A 6,015-nucleotide genomic window follows, 5' to 3' on the forward strand; every position below is an offset into this window, starting at 1 on the left:
TGGACCCAAGACAGGTCCCTCAGACCGAGGTCTAGAGGTTTTGTTTGGCAATGTCAACTGAGTATCTCCTTAGCAGATCCGTGGCCCGGAGAAGTTAGAAAAATAGGCTGTCCCATCCCACACCTGAAAACCACTGTTCTTTGTTGTGGCTTTGCTCATAGAAGACCAGGAGCCCAGACACGCACGGGAGAAGCAGGCAAACCTGGTCTCTTCCCCTCCGTGGAGGAATGGCTGTGTGGGGCCCTGGATTATGCTTGACATGCCACTGTCTGGGCCATACAGATGCTGTCCCACCTGTGCTGTTATCTGAGGCTAAGGCAGACTTAAGGAAATACGCCAGCAACTAGCCCTTTGTGGGCCATTGGAGCCACACTATACCTTGGGGTGGGGCTAGGAATTTCCCTCGAAGGATATTGATGCTCTTCCTGTGAATCATCTTAAAGCGAGAAATAAGAAGAAGAAGTGGGGCTTTGAGCAGGGAAAGGAAGGCCTCTCCCTTCTCCGGAGGCAAGAAAGTTGTTCAGAGAGGCCTGGAGATTTCCAAAGGTGGGAGGCTAACTGGTTTCTTCCTGCCACAATGACTGCCAAGAGCTTAAGGAAATTTTCAGAAGGGGACCAAACTGGTGGGAGCTCCGAGTGGCTACTTCTTAAAGTGGTTGAAGACTATCTCTTTGGTACTTCTGCTATTTGCAAGCCCCCAACAGCAAGTCAAAATGTGATAGGCCCTGTGTCCACACTTGAAGTGAGCAGCTGCAGTCCAGCACCCTGAGACCCTAGGAGGTGATGTGTGAGATTGCCAGGAGAGCCCCGGGCATGGGAGACTTCCCTGGAGGACCCCACAAGTTCTCTGGGAATGGAAGCCCAAGAGCAGATGAACTTCTTCCCTTCGTAGGATAGGAGCTCAGACTGCTGTCAAGTTGACAATTAAAGGGAAGTGACACCCCTAAAAACTGGAGAAGTCAAAGTCATCTGGACTACAGAAGGAAAACACAGCTGTTTCTTGAAGGGAATGGGATATTTTTGTCAGCGTTCTTAATCTCTCGTACCCAGGTTCACGAGAGCAACGGCAATGGACTAGGTGCTCACCCTTCCTGATAAGATGATTGGAGGCGAAGAGGAGTCCAAGTGTGGTCAAAGGCCCCAGTTGTCCTGGGGTGGGGTGGGGTTCAGCACAACATACAGCCTGGAGAAAGGATGAGTGAATACAGACGAGGGGAAAGGGCACTGGCCCCCTCTAGTTAGTATGAGGCCTTTCTGCTGAATATTTCTACTAGCCACACCCCCTCTTATTTGGGAAGCCTTTATCAGTTGTCAGAACACTTCTGTATCTGGCCTTGCAACAGCCCAGGAAGGTTACAATTCTTCCAATCCTGTCATTAGCTAATAGAGGTAAAGGGACTGGTGCAAGGGCACACACCTGGCAGTGGCCAAGCTAGGGCGAGAAATGGGTCTCCTGTTTCTGAGGCCCACAGGTTGCTCCCAGCAGCTTTGTGGATCTTGGCCACTGGCCAAGAATGATATCCCGAGTAGACTGCAGGCTTGAGATGGCCCTTGGCCCCAGCTCTGCTGATTCAAGAGAATTAGCAGGGGAGGTCCCTCACCTGGGAGACCAGCATTTCTTCCTCTTTTTTCTTTGCTAGGGGGCACAAAACATGACACGTGATTCACATGGTCTTCATAGTTCCACAATTTGGAACAATTTGTTGGGGCCTGTCAGGCAAAGAGTTGAACTTCAATCAGATCAGGGTTTTGATTCTGCCACTAACTAGCTGAGTCACCTTAGCTAGTTACCTCTGTACTGTGGGTTTCCTCTTCTATTTAAAATGCAAATCTGCCATGTCTCTCTCCTGCCCGAAACCCTTTAGGGAGGCCTATTACCCACCCAACTAAAATTCAAGCAACTCTCCATTCAAGTCTGAGCCACCATCTGAACAGAAGAGAGAGGGACATTCAGAAGGGGGTTCTGGCCCTGGTGAGCTCTTTTATTCTCATCCAGGAGAGAGCCAGGCAGACGGTGAATGGTTGTGAACGTTAATTAGTTTCTGTAACCAATAGCAAGAAGGCTCCTTCTGGGGCTGGGCTGGCCCTTGATGGCCTCTTCCCCTCACATCTGTCATTCTCCTTGACCCAGTGACTACCAAGTATCCCCAGGCAGCTTCCTTTTCTCTGATTTCTTCTCGGGGTTGGTTCCCTTGAGGTCTCTCTCCCTGTTATGTTTAGCTCTGACACAGTGATCACAAGGCCTGGAACTTCCCTCATCACTAGTCCAGGGACAGAAACTGCAAGCCGTGTCTGTTACCACACTCGAGCTGGACTTCCTGCCGCTCAGATGCCCACCCTACCCCACAGTGGTGCCCATTCAGAAGCATCAAACTGAAGACCAAGATGAAGTAGAGCGAAAATGGGACAACGGAACCATCCAAAGCCCAAAACTTGTCCTAAAATTTTCCCAGTGTGGCCATGGGGGCAAGGCTCTGCCCACATGTTCTCTGGGGCTCCTCACCTTCCCTCTTCCCACCATACTCAGCCCTGAGCTGTTCCTCCTCCCCGACCCACACCCTCCTCTCTTTCTCTCTCTCAACTCAGTAGACACTTGTCTTTTCCAAGAACTCTTCCCAGATTGGGAAGGGCGTTTTTTATACGGTCGCAAAAGCATGAGCTCTGGAGTCAAACAGACCTGGACTGTAATCTTAGCTCTGCCACTGAGTGGCTGAGTGATGCAAACAAGTGATGTTGTCCCTGACTTCACTTCCCCGTCTGTAAAGCATTAATAATTATGTCAATCTAGCGGGGGTAGTAATAAGGATTAAATGAGACAATGTTTGCACATTAATCAGGGTAGTTAACATTAGCTGCTATAACAAAAATTCCAAAATCTCGGTGGCTACATACAAGAAGAGTGTGCTCCACACTCAAGTCACAGGCTGATGTAGATTGGGTGTCTTTCCTGCATAGCTCCCCTCCAAGAGGTGATTCAGGGACCCAAGCTCCTTCCAACCCCTTGGAGTCTCCTTGGAGTCCCCACTAGGCCCCCTCCACTGGCTGACAGAATAGCAATGACAGAGTTAGAGGCCAGGCCAGGAAGTGGCACCCATCAATTCAACTTTACATTGGTTAAAACTCCGTCACATTTTCCACCTAATTGCAAAGCAAGCTAGGAAATGTAGTTGTCATGTGTGCCCAGGAAGAGGAAATGGAATTGCTAACCATCTAGCCAGTCTCTGATACAACATATTAAGTATTTAGCAGAATGACTGATACGTAGTAAGAGCTCAATAAGCAAAGGATACTATTATAATTACTTCCTATTATCTGTCCCAATACTGGTATGAATACCAGAAATCACTGAACCTTACTTAGGTGGACTTTTCACAACACTGAGATTGAATAACGGAATACAAACCAAAATAAACACTGAATTTCTTAAAAGAAAAAGATACAGTAATCATATGTCTGACATAACTTCTGTTCTAGGTGCTTTCTTTGAGGCACCAGGATACACTGGAATAGTCTACATTCAAATGCTGACTCTGCCCTGAGCAAAACATTAAGCTATGTCAGTCACAGTGGTTTCCTCTTCTTAAAATAGGAAGGCTAATTTACTCACTTTACAGGATTCTTTAAAAAATGCCATATTCCCTCATATCTAAGCATATACTTCCCTCTGTCTGGAACACCCTCCGTGTCCCCTCTTCACCCAGCTACCTCCTACTGATTCCTCAGGTCTCAGCTTAGATGTCACCTCCTCCAGGAAACCTTCCTTATCCTTGACCCCAGTTGTGGTAGAGTGTCTGTCTCCTGTGTCCCCATGTGAGCCTGTATTTTCCTTCCCAAAGCACTTACCACAGCATATTAAAAATCTCTGTTCACTTTCTGTCTCTAGCTGAGTGTTCATTTCTTGCGGAAAGGGACCTTGTTTTCATCACCATTCTTTCCTCAGCCTCAACAATGCGCAGGCACATAATATCCCCAGGTTCATAATGATATGCATTAAATGTATGTCATATGAATGAATGAAGAAATCCTGATCCTTCTGCAAAATGGTGAGCGGGTATAGACTTGTAAACTCTTACAACTCAACACAAAACTAAAAGTAAAGACGACTTCAGAAAGACACAGCGCAGCATACTCCTTGTAAAGGTCAACGGGAACTAAGAAGTCATTTCAGACAGCAGCCACACCCTTGGGTCATGCCTGGGTACTTCTGAGCAATTGGCTAACTTTTAATCTCTCAGTTGAGCAACAGAGGGTACAAAAAAATATCCTCACACATTAAAAATCCTGGGACTCTTCCTCCAGGCTGATGTGAGTGTGGCAAGAGCTGTCCACTTAGGGTGGCCCTGACTGACCATGTGTCCTGCTGGGCTTGCACATACCACTCTTCACTATCCATGTGGCCAGTGCATACCTGATCTCCACCGACCACCATCAAAAGATGAGGTCCTGGGCTTCCCTGGTGGCTCAGTGGTTAAGAATCCGCCTGCCAATGCAAGGGACACGGGTTGGAGCCCTGGTCCGGGAAGATCCCACGTGCCGCGGAGCAACTAAGCCCGTGTGCCACAACTACTGAGCCTGCGCTCTAGAGCCCGCGAGCCACAACTACTGAAGTCCACGCGCCTAGAGCCCGTGCTCCACAACAAGAGAAGCCACAGCAATGAGAAGCCCGCGCACCGCAGCGAAGAGTGGCCCCCGCTCGATGCAACTTGAGAAAGCCCGTGCGCAGCGACGAAAACCCAATGCAGCCAAAAATAAATAAATAAATTTTTTAAAAAATGAGGTCTTGGGCTTCCCTGGTGGCGCAGTGGTTGAGAGTCTGCCTGCCGATGCACGGGCCGCGGGTTCGTGCCCCGATCCGGGAAGATCCCACATGCCGCGGGGCGGCTGGGCCCATGAGCCGTGGCCGCTGAGCCTGCGCGTCCGGAGCCTGTGCTCCGCAACGGGAGAGGCCACAACAGTAAGAGGCCCGCGTACCGCCAAAAAAAAATGAGGTCTTTCTAGTCCCAAGGTAGATCTTCAGATACAGGACGGGACTTCCATCCCACCCACCGCCCCCCATACACACACATAGTCTGAAGCACATGCCACAACCCAAGTGAAGTGGACAGTTTGTCTCCCATGCCCAGATACCTTCCGTGCACCTGGAGTGAAGTGTCAGATGAGCCAATTGACAGAGGTATGAGTGACTGATGACGTTTACCCAGTTCTTCCGAAGCACTATTACCCAGCAGGAAAAAAAAAAAAATGTGTTGCTCCAAGGACAATGGTGCTTCAAGGACAAAGGACGACCCTGCCTGAAAAAGTGTCAGCGTTACACCCCTTACCGGACTCTTAATCGCCCTCCCCACCATGTTGCAATGGTTAGGAAATTTCTGAGCCCACATGGGAAACGGGACCTGTCCCAAATAAGGAAAGGCGTATGCCCTGTCCCACTCCCGCCCTATAGAAGGAAGGTATATGTGCTTCGACCAATCAGTAAACGAAATTTTCACCTCGGGCCATTCCTTTGTTTTCTGGTTATAAAAACTGATCAATAGCACATGTTCTGGCTCGACTCTCCCGACTACTAGGAGGTCGACCCGCTGTTCTGGCGGCGACCCTTCCCTCTAATAAATTCTATATTCTTTACATTCTGCCTTGTGTCTGGAAATTCTTTTCCAACCCCCGTTCGGACCACGACAAAAAACCTCTAAACATGAGATTTCAGGCAGGCGAGGGAAACCAAAAAAGGCTGGAAGACGTCGTCGGCACCCCTTCCAAAATATTAAGCAGGTAGAGGACTGCCTATTTTACTGTTGGTTTAGCTCAGCCCTACATCAAGGTACTTGGCAGCTCCGAGGCTCCCACACGTGTCCTCTCACACATCCCCTGAGCACCTGAGACAATCTTCCCAACTCTGAGCAGCTGCGGATCCCAACCCTACTCTTCCGTAAAATTTGCTCTAACACCCTCACCCCACCTTCCGCACCCACAGGGACAAGGCTGTCCCTCGCCACCTGCACCGCAACAGACAAACAC

This window comes from Neophocaena asiaeorientalis, unplaced genomic scaffold (genome assembly GCF_003031525.2).
Source record: "Neophocaena asiaeorientalis asiaeorientalis breed wild unplaced genomic scaffold, Neophocaena_asiaeorientalis_V1.1 scaffold479, whole genome shotgun sequence".
NCBI classification, from domain to species: domain Eukaryota; kingdom Metazoa; phylum Chordata; class Mammalia; order Artiodactyla; family Phocoenidae; genus Neophocaena; species Neophocaena asiaeorientalis.